At 44.3% G+C, this 18,484-nt stretch overlaps 1 protein-coding gene and 2 long non-coding RNA genes across 7 annotated transcripts in view; 1 reads left to right on the forward strand and 2 right to left on the reverse strand.

Moving 5' to 3' along the window:
• Positions 1-18,484, forward strand: part of ALPK2 (alpha kinase 2) — a 132,834-nt gene that overhangs the window by 26,792 nt on the left and 87,558 nt on the right. The gene's annotated exons all lie outside the window — the stretch shown is intronic.
• The window catches only part of LOC106509068, a 31,706-nt gene that overhangs the window by 9,886 nt on the left and 3,336 nt on the right, over positions 1-18,484 (reverse strand). The window contains exon 3 of one of the 2 annotated variants that reach the window (XR_002338856.1): positions 4,680-8,203. The exons of the other annotated variant lie outside the window; for it this stretch is intronic. This is a non-coding gene — a long non-coding RNA (uncharacterized LOC106509068). Of the gene's footprint in view, positions 1-4,679; positions 8,204-18,484 lie in introns of those variants that run through there. 2 annotated transcript variants of the gene reach the window in all.
• Positions 9,639-12,950, reverse strand: LOC110256838. Its single transcript, XR_002338857.1, has 2 exons — positions 12,478-12,950; positions 9,639-12,209 (listed from the first exon to the last, which is right to left on the reverse strand). It is a non-coding gene; the product is annotated as an uncharacterized LOC110256838 (long non-coding RNA).

Here is an 18,484-nt window from a genome sequence, read left to right on the forward strand (position 1 = left end):
GGACAGCCAGAGAAAGGAACACAGTCACTAGAAACTGGACACACACTGAATGTGTTGGAAAGACCATTCCATCAACACCTTCTGAGAACTTAGAGAGGACCAGTAACACAAGGGATTTTCTTGGGCCAACTGGGGTTCAGTCTTCCTTTGTAATACAGAATCAAATGCTGACATTTCTGAGGATTGAAAAGATGGTGAGTCTGGCTGATATTAGAAATCCCAGTCTTAGCCCTAGTGATCACCTGGCAGATGCCCTCTTTAAAGGTGGATATCATCGAGAAGTTATTTGACAGGTAGTTAGGACAACTGGAATCGAGCCAGAGCTTGTGAGTTCCAGAAGGGTTTTTTGGTTTGGTTTGTTTTTTTTGGTAAATATTCTTTTATTCTTTTTTAAAATTGAGATATGGTTGTTTTACAATTGTGTGTTAATTTCTGCTGTATAGCAAAGCGATTCAGTTATATATATTTAAAGATATTCTTTTCTGTTATGGTTTATCATAGGATATTGAATGTAGTTCCCTGTGCTATACAGTAGGACCTCGTTGTTTATCCAGTCTATATATAATAGCTTACATTTATTCCCAGCTTCCCTCTCCATCCCTCCCTCAAGCCCCTCCCTCTTTGGCCAGCATAAGTCTGTTCTCCTTTTCCCTGAATCTATTTCTGTTTCATAGATAGGTTCATTTCTGTCATATCTTAGATTCCACATGTAAGTGATATCACATGGTATTTGTCTTTTTCTTTGACTTAACTTCACTTACTATGAGAATCTCTAGTTGTATCCATGTTGCTGCAGATGCCATTATTTCATTCTTTTTTGTGTCTGAGTAGTATTTCATTATATATATACATATATATGTGTGTGTGTGTGTATGTGTATATATATATATATATATGTATATATGTATATATACACCGTATCTTCTTTATCCATTCATATGTTGATGGACATTTAGGTTGTTTCTATGTCTTGGCTATCGTGAATAGTGCTGCTGTGAACATAGGGGTACATGTTTCTTTTTGAATTACAGTTTTGTCTGGATATATGCCCAGGAATGAGTGGGCATATGGTAGTTATATTATATGGGCCTTTTCCCTTGCTCTTCCTTCTACTAGAATAGTAGAAGATATTTCCTCACATAGCCCATGGCTAATCCACTTACTGCTTTCAGGTTTTTGCTCAAAATCACCTGATTACCAAGACCTCTGACCAGCCAGTGAAAATAGCACTGCCCACCCCCAGCGTGTTCTACCTTCCTCATCTTGCCTTTTTTGTGTAGCGCACAACCGGAGGTATGTGTATACATACATATACACACACATGTGCACACACATTTAATAGCTTTGCATAGGTGTACTGCGCATTTTTTTTTTTTTTTTTTTTTTTTTTTGCTTTTTAGGGCTGCACCCATGGCATGTGCAGGTTCCCAGGCTAGGGGTCCAATAAGAGCTACAGCTGCTGACCTACGCCACAGCCACAGCAACGCCAGATCCAAGTCGTGTCAGCAACCTACACCACAGCTCACAGCAATGCAGGATCCTTAAACCACTGCCCAAGGCCAGGGATCCAACCCACAACCTCACGGTTCCTAGTCAGATTCATTTCCACTGCGTCACTATGGGAACTCCTAACTCTGCACATTTAAAGTATTCAATTTGATGGGCCTTGACACATAAACGCCCATGGAACCATCACCACCATCAGGAGAGTGAACATGCCCATCCATCCCCGCCAAAGATCCATCAACTCCCCTTTGCAAGCCTGCTTTCCTGCCCTCTCTGCCCAGCCATCCTCACATGACAATTGGTCTGCTTTGGGTCACTGAAGACTAGTTTATCTTTTCTAGGATTTTAATGTAAATGAGATCAAGGAGCATGTACTCTTTTGTATCTGGCTTCTATTTGCGCCACATCATTATTTTTAGAATCATCCATGTCATCTGATGTGTCAGTGGTTCATTCCTTTCATGGATGAGCAGTATTTCTGAGTTACATGGTTTGGACTTGCAGAATTTGTACTCTGTTGATGGACACTTGGGGTGTTTCCTGCCATGCTGTATTTGTTTTTTTGTTTTGTTTTGTTTTTTGTCTTTCTGTCTTTTCTAGGGCCGCACCTGCGGCATGTGGAGGTTCCCAGGCTAGGGGTCCAATCAGAGCTGTAGCCACCAGCCTATGCCAGAGCCACAGCAGCGCTGGGTCCAAGTCACATTTGTGACCTACACTACAGCTCACAGCAACGCTGGATCCTTAACCCACTGAGTGAGGCCAGGGATCAAACGTGCAACCTCGTGGTTCCTAGTCAGATTCATTTCCACTGCACCATGACAGGAACTCCTCATGCTGTATTTTTATTTGTGCTTTTGTTTGTCATGAGTTTTCCCCAACTGGAAGCTAAGTTCCATGAGAAGAGAAACTTGTCTGATCTTTCCCCTACTGAACCTCCAGCACCAAGTACAGTGCCCACAACAGGAACTCAATAAAGATTTGTGGGATGAATTATGCAATGCATACAGTTATATTTTTTGTTATATTCTTTTTTATTTAAAAAATTTTTTTCTTTTTTCTTTTTGGCCGCACCTGTGGTATGTGGAATTTCCTGGGCCAGGGATTGAACCCAAGTCACAGCAGCAACCTGAGTTGCTGCAGTGACAATGCCAGATCTTTAACCCATTGTACCACAAGAGAACTCATGTTATGTTCTTTATATATATATATACACTTTTTTTTTTAGGGCCGCACCCATGGCATATGGAGGTTCCCAGGCTAGGGGTCGAAATGGAACTACAACTGCTGGCCTACACCACAGCCACAGCAACAATGGATACAAGCTGCATCTGTGACCTACACTGCAGCTTACAGCAACGCTGGATCCTTAACCCACTGAGCGAGGCCAGGGATTGAACCTGAGTCCTCATGGATAATAATCGGGTTTGTTATCCCTGAGCCACAATAGGAACTCCTAAAAAATTGTTTTAAATTAAAATTGATTTGTAATGTGCCAGTTTCTGCTGTACAGCAAAGTGACCCAGTCATTTGTGTGTGTATGTGTGTGTGTGTGTGTGTATATATTCTTTTTTATATTCTTTTCCATCATGGTCTATCCCAGGAGATTGGATGTAATTCCCTGTGCTTTACGGTAGGAACTTGTTTATCCAGTCTATATATATAGTAGCTTAAATCTATTCCAAACTTCCTACTCCATCCCTCCCCTAAGCCCTTCCCCCTTTGGCAACCACAAGTCAGTTCTTGTCCCTGAATCTGTTTCTATTCCATAGATAGGTTCGTTTGTGTCATATCTTAGATTCCACGTGTAAGTGATATCATATGGTATTTATCTTTCTGACTTACTTCACTTAGTATGAGAATCTTTAGTTGTATCCATGTTGCTGCCAATGGCATTAATTTCACTCTTTTTAAATGGCTGAGTAGTATTCCATTGTATATATTGTACCACATCTTCTTAATCCATTCATCTATTGATGTACATTTAGATTGTGTCTTTGTCTTGGCTATTGTGAGTAATGCTTTTCTGAACATAGGGGTGCATATATCTTTCTGAATTATAGTTTTTTCCAAATGTATTCCCAGGAGTGGCATTGCTGGATCATATGATAGTTCTATTTTTAGTTTTCTGAGGTACCTCCATACTGTTTTCCATAGTGGTTGTACCAACTTACATTCCCACCAACAGTGTAGGAGGGTTCCCTTTGCTCCACACCCACACTAGCATATATTCTTTACTGAGTCTTTTTTTTTTTTTTGGCCTTTTTAGGGCTGCACCTGTGGCATATGGAGGTTCCCAGGCTAGGGGTTGAATCTGAGCTGAAGCCGCCGGACTACACCACAGCCACAGCAACATGGGATCTGAGCCACATCTGTATCCCTACACCACAGCTCACAGCAACACCGGATCCTTAAACTACTGAGTGAGGTCAGGGGTAGAACCTGCGTCCTCATGGATGCTAGTCGGGTTTACTAACCGCTGATCCACAATGGGAACTCCTCTTTACTGAGTCTTCAGCTGATGGAGTTCAGGACACGCTACCTCAAAATATGGTACCCGGGCATGTGAAATATCTTAAGTTGAAGAAATATTTTTATTTTTATTTATTTATTTATTTTTGTCTTTTTGCCATTTTATTGGGCCACTCTCGCGGCATATGGAGTTCCCAGGCTAGGGGTCAAATCAGAGCTGTAGCCACCGGCCTACACCAGAGCCACAGCAACAAGGGATCCGAGCCGTGTCTGCAACCTACACCACAGCTCATGGCAACACTGGATCATTAACCCACTGAGCAAGGGCAGGGATTGAACCCGCAACCTCATGGTTCCTAGTCAGATTCGTTAACCACTGCACCACGATGGGAACTCCGAAATATTTTTAAAATGGGGGAAATAGGAAGGTTGCTCTGACCTCCCCCTCACCTTTCTTCCCTGAAACTAGCCCTAAAACTCCCGTGTGAAAGGTGCATTCCCGGTACCAGGAGGCAGGAAGGCAGTCTTATCCCCAGAGGTAAGACTGGGAGCCAAGAACTCTGTACAAACTTCGTTAAACTAACCCTTATCCTCCTGTCACTTCTTCACCATTTACTACTCACCGCCCAAACCCTTTGTGGTGTCAGTTCTTCACCAATTTATTGTTTCTGTGTCTAAAAGGTATAAAAAGCTTCCTGCTCTGGTCATTTTTTTTGTGGTTTTTATTCTCTTGTGAAGGCTCTTATGGACACGTACAAATTCAATAAACTTTGCATGATTTTCTCCTGTTCATCTGTCCTTGTCAGTTTTAATTTTTTCTCCTCCACAGCCATTCTACAGACAGCCATCTGAACCCAGGGGACAGGATTTGACTTACTGTAGCTTCTCTCTCTCTCCCTCTTTTTTTTTTTTCTTTGCTTTTTAGGGCTGCATCTGTGTCATAGGAAAGTCTCAGGCTAGGGGTCCAATTGGAGATGGAGCTGCATCCGCGACCTACACCACAGCTCACGGCCACATAGGATCCTTAACCCACTGAGCGAGGCCAGGGATCAAACCCGCATCCTCATAGTTACTAACTAGTTGGGTTTGTTACCGCAGAGCCACAATGGGAACTCCTTTATTGTAGCTTCTTGGTGGTTCATCTGCTGGTACTTTAGAGGCAAAGCGAAGATAGAAAATAATGTTAAAAGGTCTCCTGCAGGAGCTGGAGGAACAAGGCAACCATGTCAGCAGTTCCTGTTGCCCATTCAGCTCCAGGGAGCCTGAGTTTCTGGGCACCATGTGGCTGCCCGCCTTCTGGTCTTGTTGTTCCCCATTTCCTGGGCTGCTGCTCCAATGGGGTGGAGATTCTTCCTCCTTGTCAGCCCTGCCCAGCCGTACCCCAATGTGGAGCTGCTCCCCCAGGCACCATGCCAGTCCCCGCTTTCCTGTCTGCTGCCAGTCACCATGCCTGCCTACCCACAATCAGATGACCCGGTGAAGATGACAAAGAGGGACACAGCTGGCACCAACATCCCATGACAGAATACTGTCCAAGAACAGCAATTAACTTGTAACCTGACCACAATCTCCCAGGCTGCTTTTTGAGTGAATTCTCATATCCGATTTTGCACATTCCCCCTGCTTGCACTGATCAACTAGTTTTTTGTTTTTTGTTTTAATAGTAAAACCCACTCAAAGACCCACAGAATTGCATGTGGGGACAGCTGCTGGGCATTGACTGGGAACTTGGCTCAAATGGAGCTGCAGGTCAAGTGACAGCTGGGATTTTTCTGAGAATTTAATAAATGAACGTTCACTCCTCACAGATACAGTGGCGTCAGAGAGCTGGAAGCAACTCCAAGACCTTGTCACTCAAGGTTGATTTCAGACCAGCAGCCGCTGTTAACCTCTCCTGGGACTCGTTAGAATTTTGCCAGAATCCCAGTCCCCACCCTGAGTTCGGCATTTTTAACAAGATCCCAGGCGACTGGGGTGCACGAAGGGTCCTGCTTTATGGATTCTTCCACTCCTGTCTATATGTTATTCCTGGGGCACTCTTGAAAAATACTGATGCTCAGTGTCTGTTCCCAAGAAATGCTGATATAATTGGTCTACTTTATAGATGACTTGAGACTCAGAATGACCATGGGACCCATCCAAGTTCCTAAACTGGTTAGCAGCCAAGCTAGGATCACCCAAGAATTGTGTCCCCAGCACCCCTGGGTCCTGTTCTATCCCTCAGTGCATCTCATTCAACCAGCACTGTCCTGCAAAACAAAATCTACTAAACACACATGCCGGGGTGTCACTCAAAAAGAAGGCGTTGTGTGCAGTTCCTTTAAAAATAAGGATTCATGGAGGGCCTATTACATCCCAGGGGCTGTTTGTTTCATTTTCCAGGAGCACTGTTTTTATTTATACAGAGTCCTAACCCCTTCAAGGGCGGGTGGAGAGAGAGGGGTTCCTTTTCCATCCAAGGGCCTCTATAATGTTGGTCTGCTCTGACCAAACACATAAACAAGGGGATCATTTGATGAACTGACTACAGTGTTTAGTCTTTCTCTGCTGGAGTAACAAGGTGACGTCAATCCCTGCTTCTGTAATGATCCTGAGTTTAGGATTCTTAACTGTCACTGCTCCAGCTTCTTCTTTCTAAAGGTTTGAAGTCAACTGACAGACCAGGAGCTGGGCATGCATTCGTAGTTTCCATCATCTGTTCAAATGTCCAATCAAACTTTTTCACTAGGGGTTCCTGATGGCTCAGTGGTAATGAACCCACTAGTGTCCATGAGGATTCAATCCTTGGCCTTGCTCAGTGGGTTGGGGATCTGGCATTGCCATGAGCTGTGGTGAAGGTCACAGAGGCAGCTCCAATCCCGTGTTGCTGTGGCTGTGGCGTAGGCTGGCAGCTGCAGCTCTGATTCGACCTCTAGCCTGGGAACTTCCATATGTTGCATGTGCAGCCCTAAAAAGTAAAAAAAAAAAAAAAAAAAGAACTTCTTCACTTTTTTTTAAGGAAGCTGGTTGACTTAGTTCCTTTCACTCCTGCTGCGGTGGCTTTGAACCAGTGGTAAAAGTGGAGCAGAATCCCCAATCTCATGGAATAGGGTTTCAAGGGGGAGTCACACAGTGGACAGACTAACACCACCAGTAAAGTGTCTGGTGACAGAGAGTAAGTGAGGGGCAGGGAGGGAAGTTGTGTCAGGGAGGAATGGGCTGTCTGATGAGGGGCCGGGAGCAGAGGTGTGATGGGTAGGAGTGGGAGAGGGCGTGATTATTATCCAAGAAAGAGTGTTCTCATCAGGGTGTGGATGGTGGAGAGCAAGGGCAGGAAGAAGCCCCAGGGGTGTCGGAGTGTTTAAGGTCCCTGTGGCTGGAGACGGTGGAGTGAGGGGCCAGTCGCAGGGGCCAGTCCAGAGACATTCTGGGACACTACTCGGGCTTAGTGGCCCATCCATTGGGGCAAGGGGGGATTGTTTCCAGCTAACCCTTGAGTTGCCCCCCACCCACCCTTTTTTCCTTTATTTTGGCTGAGCAACTTGATGTGGGATCCCAGTTCCCAGACCAGGGATTGAATCTAGGCTGAAGCAGTGAAAGCACTGAATCCTAACCACTAGACCACTGGGGAACTCCTTTGAGTTTTCTTTTGATAAGAGGAGTCAGTCATCTGTTAACTAAGCCTGTTGTCAGTCAGGCCATGAGAGGCTTTCCTTTCTGAAATCATTTTGCTCATTCCTTGTTCAGAGAATGTCTGGTTGGTCTGCATTTGGTCCCAGAGGCTCAAAAAGCTGTCAAAAGCTCAGTACTTTTGTGCCAAACAAGAGCCAGGAAACCATTCCCCATTCACATCCAGGCTGAAATCCCTCCTCTGTCATCCCCTCCCTCGTTCACTAGGTACCGGAGCTAATGCTTTCTGAACTCTGACTGCCCATTACCATCACCCAGGAGGCTTAAAAAACACCAGTGGTGAAGCCCTTCACCCTGAGTTGCTGGTTCACTGATTTTCTTGGTGGCTTCCAGGCGCTGGAATTCACTAGACTGTTTTTGAGGGCAGTGTTAGGTTCAGAGCAAAATGGAGCAGAAAGCACAATTTCTATGTATCCACTCCTGCACCCAATGCAGACTCTTCCTCTGTCCATATCCCCCACCAGAGTGGGACGGTTGTTGCTGATGAGTTTCCACTGATGCGTCTTTATCACCCCAAGTCCACGGTTGACACCAAGGCTCACTCTTGACATTGTACATCCTGTGGGTTTGGGGAAACGCACAATGACTTCTACCTGCCAATACAGTACCATACGGACTTGTTTCATTGCCCTAAAAATCTCCTGGCACTGGTAAGTTTTAAAAGCCCTCCACAGGTTGCTAGGGTGCTGCCAGGGCTGAGAACTACCGACTTAGTGCTTCGTGTGTGCCAGGCCCTGCTTTACCCACTTTACAGGAATTAACCCCCATCATCCTCATGTCACCCTCTGGCCTAGGTACAGTTCTTAACCCGAGCCCCTCCTGTAGACTGTCCACTATCACACAGTGGGTGGGCAGCGTGTGAACCCAGGCAGGCTTCCTGCCAAGTCCCTTAACTATTATACACCCTACCAAGTTGACGATCTACCTCTCTGGTCCACTCAGAGTTGCACATGAGTGAAGAGAGAAAGGAGAATGTGTCCAGCAATTGGCTCCCATGCTGTGCTCCTGAGCAGAATCTGTGCCTTCCAGCCCACAGCGCCTGTCCTTCAGGGCCTTCTCCTCCCACCAGTTCATTTCTTTGCTGTCCCCTGTGCTCAACCTGCTGGTTCCAGCTCTGGTACAGTTGCCAGAAGGCCCCCCCCTCCACCTCCCCAACCAGCCAAAGTCTAATCCTTCCCCCGGGCTCAGGTTGCATGCTCCTGGCTCCATTCCCTGGGATCCAGGCCACGCTGACCTCTTCCCTCCTATCCCCCAGAGCGCCCGCTGCCTCAACGGTGCCTTTTGGAATTTGATGACGCTGGAGTTTGCAAATCACATAAGGCTCCCTGTTTAGTACTTGAAATTTCTATCTCTGGGCAAAACTGTTAGCTCCCCCAGGGAAGGAAGGAAGTCTTTTTTTTTTTTTTTTTTTTTTTTTTTTTTTTTTTTTTAAAGGGCTGCACCTGTGGCATATGGAGGTCCTCAAGCTAAGGGTCAAATCAGAACTGTAGCTGCTGGCCTATACCACAGCAATGTAACATCTGAGCTGCTTCTGCGACCTACACCACAGCTCACGGCGACACCAGATCCTTAATCCACTGAGCGAGGCCAGGAATCGAACCTGTGTCCCCATGGATACTAGTCAGATTCATTTCCTTGGATCCACGGTGGGAACTCCCAGAAACAAGTCTTATAATCATCAATTTTTTGTCTGTCTTTTTTTTTTTTTTTTTGTCTTTTGTCTTTTGTCTTTGTTGTTGTTGTTGTTATTGTTGCTATTTCTTGGGCCGCTCCCGCGGCATATGGAGGTTCCCAGGCTAGGGGTCGAATCGGAGCTGCAGCCACCGGCCTACGCCAGAGCCACAGCAACGCAGGATCCGAGCCGCGTCTGCAACCTACACCACAGCTCACGGCAACGCCGGATCGTGAACCCACTGAGCAAGGGCAGGGATCGAACCCGCAACCTCATGGTTCCTAGTCGGATTCGTTAACCACTGCGCCACAACGGGAACTCCTGTCTGTCTTTTAAAAGTCCCATGTGGTATATAGTTGTACATTCCACAGGACATATGGGAGAATGGGGTGTTCCTGCTTAGCCAGAGGCCTAGGAGCTTGGGAGCACTCCATCCTCAGGCTGGTACCCTGTGCAAAAGCGATGAACATCTTATAGGATGGTCTGTCTGCTCCTCCCCAAATGACCTCGCTGATCTGCTTCCCAGTGAATTGGAGCCTGAAATCCAAACACCAAAGTCTGGGATGGAAAATCTTTCAAGATCTGGGCCCTGCCCATCTCCTGATGGGTGACTCTTCCTCCTGATTTGCCTGGTTCAGCCCCACTTTCTGCCTGTGGTTTAATATAAATATTCATCATGTCCCTCCTCACTCACTATAGCGCCCTGATTCAACAGTAAGTCATGCCTTTGTCTCACCTTTCTGCTCATGCTCGCCTCAGGGTCCACATACAACATGGTTTGTTGTTTTCCACGAGGGCCTGGAGCTCTCTTGCCTCCTCTGACCTTTGGCTACTTCTGCCTGAAATGACAGCCCCCTCCCCAACTGCAGGCATGTACCATCTTTCCTGCCTAAACCCTACCATGTATTTCCTAGACCTGCTTCAGCTTTGAAGTTCCCAGGAAACCTTCCCTCGTGATCATGTACCCACTCCGCTCCCACCTGCAAATGTCTATAGTTGGTCTGATTTTTGTTTGTTTGTTTGTTTTTTTAGGGCCGCACCTGCAGCATATGGAAGTTCCCATGCTAGGGGTCCAGTTGAAACTGTAGCCACCGGCCACAGCCACAGCCACAGGGGATCCGAGCCACATCTGTGACCTACGCCACAGCTCATGGCAATGCCGGATCCTTAACCCACTGAGAGAGGCCAGGGATCAAAGCTACAACCTCATAGTTACTGGTTGGGTTCGTTAACCACTGAGATACGACGGGAACTCCTGGTCTGATTTTTAATGGCACTTCGCACTTACTGTCGTGTATTGGAGTTGCTTGTACAGACATCTCATTTTCCTTATTGGATGGGGCCCTCAGAGGATCTTGGAATTTAACATCTTTATCTTCTCTAAGGCAGCTAACACAGTGCCTTACATGTGGGAGACATTGCTTGTAATTTTTTTAAGCTGGTAACTTAAGACAGTCATGTCTTCTTTGGACCTCAGTTCCAACACCCGTAAAATAAATCACCTCTATATCAGTCAGGGCCTAACCAGGAAGACAAAATCCATTTATAAGCATTAAATGCAGGGTTGCACAGGTGACTGAGCCACACTAGGGGCAGTGAGGTCCCCTGGAGGTGAGCATTGGCAGGAAGCCACCATTCCCTCTGCTTCCGAGGCAAAGTAAGGCATCGGGGCCACTTGTTCCGGGTGGGCTGTCCTATGGGACATGGAGCTATAGGAGCAGCAGAGTCTGCTGGAAATGCCATCTGAGGCTGGCTTCCCCTGTCTTCCCACCCTCCCATCTCCTGCTTGTCTTTGGTCAAATGCAGCAGGAAGCTGGGGGTCCAGGGAGCCTGGGTGACGCAGGCTTCTGCAGGTCAGCTCTGTGCACAGAGCAGGACAGGGGACAGGTGCACAGTGAGTGGGCAGCAGATAGGCCCCAGAGCAGCACAGCCCATGGGCCCCTTTCAGCTCTTCAGATGTGTGATTTGGACATGTGGTATTTGTGGCATAAATAACTAAATACGTCCATACATGTACAAGAAATCTCCTTGCTTTTGAAATGTGTCTAGCTGCTTGTGGAAAACATCAAGAAATTCCTCTGTCTCTATAATAAACAGCTTTAGGGCATAAAAAAAAACCCGTGGCTTTCTTATTCCTTTAGTTTTTCTGAATAATTCAATTAATAAAATGGATAGCAGCAGTTAGGCAAGTTGTAAAATACATACACTTAGTGTCAGAAAACACTATGACCTTCACCTGGTGCTCTGACTGTGGAGAGGACACGGATGTCATCACGTAAGTATTTACTGAGCCAGCACTCCCCCATCTCTGCTGCAGCGGGAGCAGGTGGGGTGGGGGGCAGGGGCAAGGCTCAGGGTGGAAGCAGGGAGCCATGGCAGACAGCTTGTGTCCAGATTTTGTTTTCTTCCACTGGAACATGGAATACATCATAAAATAGAGTCATATCTGAACTTCAGAGAGGATTCCAAATCCGACCTCTAGCCAGTTGTTTCAGCATCTTCACTTAGGAACTCTTGTCTTCAGGGCAGCTGGTCAGATCACACATTTTGAGTTTCAGCAATTTTAACCTTGTTGGGAGAGCTTTTGAGGGAGCTACGAAGTGACCTCTAAGGAGGTCAGGAGATAAAAGGGAAAGGAGCAGCACCCAGAGCTGGAGTAGGCTACTTTTCAGTCCACATAGGAGTACCTTGTTTTCATGTGCCGCTGGAATCATGAATAAATGTAGGCAATGACACATGTGAAAACACAACACCCTTATGGGTTGATGATGATGGTGATGACAAGTGGTGGGATTTAGAAGTGTATCGGGTTTGATAGGACTATTGCTCTGGTAGCTAAAGAAAAAAATGATTCCATGTCTTTTATTGCGCTTGTTACATTCTGTTCCCTAACCTCCTTGTCTTCATATTCTTATTTTATAGGGTTACTTGTCTTGTGGATACTTGCCCTGGGCTCTTCGTTCTCACTCACATTTACAACACTTGTTCCCAAGGCACAAAACCATTCTAAGCTGGTGGGATCCCGAGGAACTTCTGAATTAGTGTCACTCCCCTCCCCCACCACTCCCCTCCCAGCACCGATGGAAACCATCCCCCTCCCTCCCCTCCCAGCACCGATGGAAACCATCCCCCTCCCTCCCCATCATCCCTCCCTCCCTAACCTCCTTGTCTTCATATTCTTATTTTATAGGGTTACTTGTCTTGTGGATACTTGCCCTGGGCTCTTCGTTCTCACTCACATTTACAACACTTGTTCCCAAGGCACAAAACCATTCTAAGCTGGTGGGATCCCGAGGAACTTCTGAATTAGTGTCACTCCCCTCCCCCACCACTCCCCTCCCAGCACCGATGGAAACCATCCCCCTCCCTCCCCAAATTAAGGCACATAGACCCATGTATTGAGCATCAGATCAGCATCTCTAGGAGGTGGAACCCAGATAAAAGTCTTCTTTCTCTTTGGGTATAGGGAAATTGAGGCCCAAAGCCATTGAATCATCTGCCTAAGAGAGCCTGTAAATATGCTGAGTGAAGCAGTCAGCCCTCCATGTTAGCGCCCCTCTCCCAGCGTCCAGCAGCCCTTCTCTGCAGGTGTGGTTCTCTGAGAGAATGCTGAGGGTGTATTAAAGCTTCCCTTGGTGAGTCGCTTTAATTGGTGGTGCTCAAATGTGGTCCATGGGCCCCCCAGAGATCCGTAAAGCCCTTTCAGTGGTCAAAACTACTATCACAAAAAATACGGAAACATTTGCCCTTTTCACTGTCTTGACATGTGCACTGATGGTAAAAAGCAATGGATGGTATCTTGGTATGAATCAAGACAGGGGCCCCAGACTCCCCTGGTTGTCATAGAATTCCTCACAGCCATACAGCAGCAGTTCAAAACTAACCAAAAGACAAAAAAATCTTAGTAATGGTGTCTTTGATGCATCAATAAAAATTGTTAATTTTATTAAATCCTGACAACTCGGTAAAAAGCCCTTTTACTACCCTTTGTAGCAAAGTGGGAACTATGCCCAGAGCACTTCTGCAGGATTTCCTTGAGATTTAGGTGGTCTTGAGGAAAAGCACCTAGATGATTGTTTAAGTTACAAGCTGAACTAACCATTTTTTTTTTCATGGAGTTTTTACTTGAAAGAACCATGGACAAACAATGGTTACTCAGCCTCGGGTATTTGGTAGACATTCTCAAAAACAGACAGATTTTCCTGCCACTTCAAGGAAAAGTAAAAGTATCTATTGCCAGTGATAAAAATCCAAGCTTTTCAAAAGGTACAAACCTCCATTTATAAAATAAGTCCTGAGCATGTAATGTACAACATGGTAACTAGTTAATTATACTGTGTTGTATATTTGCAAGTTTCTGAGAGAGTAGACCTTAAAAGTTCTCACCATGAGGGAAAAACATGAGCTAGGTATGGTTATGGATATTAACTAGACTTATTGTGGTGACCACTTTGCAACATATATGAATACCAAATCATTATTTTATATACCTAAAATTAATACAATGTTATATGTCAATTATATTAATAAAAAACCCAAGCTATTATAAGTCCTTCTTGAACTAGGGACTTCCAGTTTCTTCAGATATTCTCTCTGTGTCTTTCTCTTCTTTCCTTCTTGGACTCTCATTATGCAAGTGTTATAAGCTTGATGGTGTCCCATGGGACTCTGAGATTCTGTTCACTTTTATCCATTCTTTTTCTTTCTGTTCCTAAGCCTAGATAATTTCACTTAATCATCTTCTAGTTCATGGACGCTTAATTCTACCTACTCTTAATCTAATATTGAGATATTGAGCTCTCTACTGAATTTTTCATTTCACTTATTTTACTTTTCAACTTCAGAATTTCTATTTGGTTCTTATTTATAATTTATATGTCTTTATCGAGACACTGTTCTCTTAATTTTTTTTTTTTTTTTTTTTTTTTTTTTTTTTTTTTTTTTTTTGCATTTTAGGGCCACATGAGCAGCATATGGAGGTTCCCAGGCTAGGGGTCTAATCGGACTTACAGCTGCTGGCCTACACCACAGCCACAGCAACACCACAGCCACAGCAACTCAGGATCTGAGCTGCAAGCTGCATCTGTGGCCTATACCATGGTTCACGGCAACGTCGGATCCTTAACCCACTGAGCGAGGCCAGGGATCGAACCTGCATCCTCGTGGATCCTAGTCGGGCTTGTTAACTGCTGAGCCATGAAGGGAACTCCTCTTACTTTTCTTTAGTTCTTTGAACATCTTCAAATAGCTAATTTACAGTCTTTATCCAGCATGTCAAGGGACCGTTTCTATTGACTGCTTTTTTTTTTTTTTCCTGTGTATGGGCTATACTTTATTCTTTCTTTACATAGCCCATAATATTTTTGTGAAAATATTATGTGGCAACTCTGGAAACCAGATATTCTCCCTGCCCCCACCTTCCCAGGGCTTGTTGTTGTTTTTTGTTTGTTTAGTGACTTTTTTGAACTAATTCTCTAGAATCTGTATTCTTCTTCTTTATGGCCACTGAAGTCTCTCTCAGCTTGGTGGTCAACTAATGGTTGAACAGAGATTTCCATAGATGCTTCAACCCAGTGAGGCTCCCAGTTTCTGTGTACATGTTAAGGGTTCCCTCCAACGCTCAGCAGGCAGTTGGCAGCTCTGCCTTAGCCTTTACTTCCTGCTGGTGTAGAGTCTTAAGGTTGGTTAGAGGTGAGAGTTTACTGTCTTCTTAGATCTTTCCTGAGCATAAGCACAGCTCTGGACACGCTCTCAGCCATACGCATGTGCACGGCCTTCTAGAGCCCCAGGAATATGTCAGAGTTTTTCAGTGCCACCATGGATGTGTCATGACTCAGCTTTTCCTTTTCATCTTTTCAGTTAGCCTATTGTTTGTCTCAGCTGTTATCCATTGCTGCAAGCAGCCATGATGGTAAACTATTGCCCCTGATTTTTTTTTTTGCAAATGCTGTCAGGGACAGTATTGTTCACAAGAGGTGAACTCTGCATCAGGTTGCATAGAGACAGTCTTGTGAGTGGGGTCTTTTGGGAAACCACCAGACAGGTCAAATAATGGTGATTCCCTGGGAATGGGGCTTTGGAGTTCCTTCAACCCTGTTCTGTCTCTTTCAGTGGCTGCCAGGCTGCTGATTTTCGCTGTGATTGTGGGCTGTTGGTTCACAAGACTACAATGGAGCTGGGGGATGGAGAAGAGGACCAGGGCAAGTCAAAATGCAAAAAATGCACTGTTCTTACTGAGAGTCAGCCATTTTTCTTGAATAAATCCTTGAATAAATAGTCTTCGACTAAGTTTTCAGCATTCTGAAAGAGTTGATTCAGACAAATTTTTGCCAGTATTCTTGCTACTTTTGCAAAGGAGAAAACTTCCAGAAGTATTTATTTCAGTTTTTGCTGATGCCCTCCATCTTCTACTTTTGTCATGCAATTTAGCACAGAATTGTTTTATATCATTATGATAAGTTAATATTTATATCATTTCCTTAATTTAGAAATTTGGAAAACTTATATTCTTCATTATAAGCTTGATAGTTTTCTAGTACTTCAAAATTGTTCTGAGAAGAACAGTAGATCAGTGATTCTTAAAAATATTGTGTACTGGAGTTCCCGTCGTGGCGCAGTTGTTAACGAATCCAACTAGGAACCATGAGGTTGCGGGTTCGGTCCCTGCCCTTGCTCAGTGGGTTAACGATCCGGCGTTGCCGTGAGCTGTGGTGTAGGTTGCAGATGCGGCTCGGATCCCGCGTTGCTGTGGCTCTGGTGTAGGCCGGTGGCTGCAGCTCCAATTAGATCCCTAGCCTGGGAACCTCCATATGCCGCAGGAGCAGCCCAAGAAATAGCAAAAAGCCAAAAAAAAAAAAAAAAAAATTGTGTATTGAACTGTAATAATATTTGTAAGATTTCACAAGCCAGGTTTTTCCAGGGGACTAATGCATGATGTTACAAAGTCATACATGGGTTTAAAGATGCATGTAAAATGCAATACAGACCAATGGATTTTATATAACAAATATGAAAAATTCCTTGATATGGTTTCAGATTCCACATTGCAACGAATTTTTGGGTGGTATCAAAGAGATTATCTGCAATCATAAGAAAAGATTATTAAAATAATCCTTCCTTTTCCAATTACATATCTGTGTGGGGCCAGGTTTTTTTATATACTTCAACTCAAACAGTGTATTGCATTGCATTGAATACAGAAGCAAATAACAAAAATCCAGCTGTCTTCTATTAAGCCACAAGATACATGAAAAAAATATAAAGTGATACCACTCTTCCAATTTTACTTTGTTTTGGAAAAATATAGGTATTTTTCATACAAATATGTTAATTATGTAAATATGTAGCGGGTTAAGTTTTGCTATTTTTGAAGGAATAAATAAATGTTTTAAATTTTTCTCAGTTTTAATTTTAATATGGTAAATATTGATGGATATAAACCCCCATAAACAAATGTTCTTTGAGTTGTCAGTTATCCTTGAGAGTTTAAAAGTTTGGTCCAGCAGCCAAAATGTTTGAGAACTTCTCGTTTAGACCAATCCAGGTGATTTAAGCTTAGAAGAAGCTCCATCTACTTAAGGTCCTTTTTCTCTAATATGAATATGACTAACTTAGAAAGAACCTGGAGTATTCAGACAAGATTTTCACAGCAAGGTGAAGGAAGGCTGCAGCTTCCTTCAGCCAAAAGGAAAGGTATGCAAGGAGAGAATGCAATTAATTGTTCAGGGAATTTCTTCTGGAATGGTTTTGCATTCCTGTCAAATCACTATGGGGCATGCAGGTCACTCTGCCAGCATCTTGTAAAGATTCTGAACCTTTTGTATTCATACCATTGCAATGGCTACCACTCAAGTCGCTTTTTTGAACTCCCTTTGCCCTTCCAGACCTCACCATACAATTTAGCACAGAATACCTACAAGCTTTTCTGAGAAATTTATAGTCTCTTCCCCAGTAGATTTTAGTCGTTTTGGGGTTCTTGCCCATCTCCATGATTCTTCTTCAGCTCAAACCAACATATTAGTACATACTCTCACTGTCTGTTGATCCATCAAGATGAAAACTTAGAACAGAAACACTTTACTTACAAACATGATCTCTCTCTACACTCTGTCATCTCCCTCTGAATGTTCATTTTATTTCTTTTTCTTCTTCTTTTTTTTTGCTTTTTAGGGCTGCACCTGTGGCATATGGTGGTTCCCAGGCTAAGGGTCAAATCAGAGCTATAGCCACCAGCCTACACCACAGCCACAGAAATGTGGGATCCGAGACGAGTCTGTGACCTACACCACAGCTCATGGCAATGCCAGATACCTGACCCATTTATCAAGACCAGGGGTCGAACCCGCATCCTCATGGATACTAGTCAGATTCATTTCCGCCGAGCCACAATGGGAACTCCTGAATGTTCATTTACTAACAGGATATGCAGAACCAGGCATCGAAGTCAGAGGCTCTGGTTTCCTATCCTGGCTCCACCACTTACTTTGTCACTTTGGGAAAATGTCTCCTTGGAGCCTTAGTTTTGCGGACAGGGAGCAGCTAGCACACTGTTTAATAGAGGAGGTATTCAACAAAGACTGGGTTCTTTGCCTGATTTTTTCCATTTCCTCATTAGGATGCTTGGAGATAATTACCTAGGACATGCCAACTGCAAACTGTAACTCTCTCAAAGGAATTCATTAGCTAGAAGTTAATTATACTTAATCCAGTTCCTTTTCCTCTTTAGTGTACTCAGGACGACTTGCAAATCTTATATCAGCTAAAACACATGTTCCATAAAATCCCACATTACTATTAACATTCCCCCATCTGTTCATTTAGTCATTTAGAAGTTAAATGTATTTAATCCATTTATTTTCTCCATATTTTTGAAAATTGTTTTGTTTTCTTTCTTCTTTTTCTTTTCTTTGTGGCCTCATGCAGCATGTGAAAGTTCCCAGGCCAAGGATCAAACCTGCGCCATATTGAGCCACAGTAGTGGCGATGCTGGATTCTTAACCACTAAACCACCAGGGAACTCCTCTTCCTTTTTTTTTTTGTTTTTGTTTTTGTTTTTGTTTTTGTTGTCTTTTTAGGGCTGCACCCATGGCATGTGGAGGTTCCCAGGCTAGGGGTCAAATCAGAGCTACAGCCGCCGGCCTGCACCACAGCCAACAGCAACACTGAATC

The sequence above is a fragment of the Sus scrofa genome, chromosome 1, assembly GCF_000003025.6.
Source record: "Sus scrofa isolate TJ Tabasco breed Duroc chromosome 1, Sscrofa11.1, whole genome shotgun sequence".
NCBI lineage: Eukaryota > Metazoa > Chordata > Mammalia > Artiodactyla > Suidae > Sus > Sus scrofa.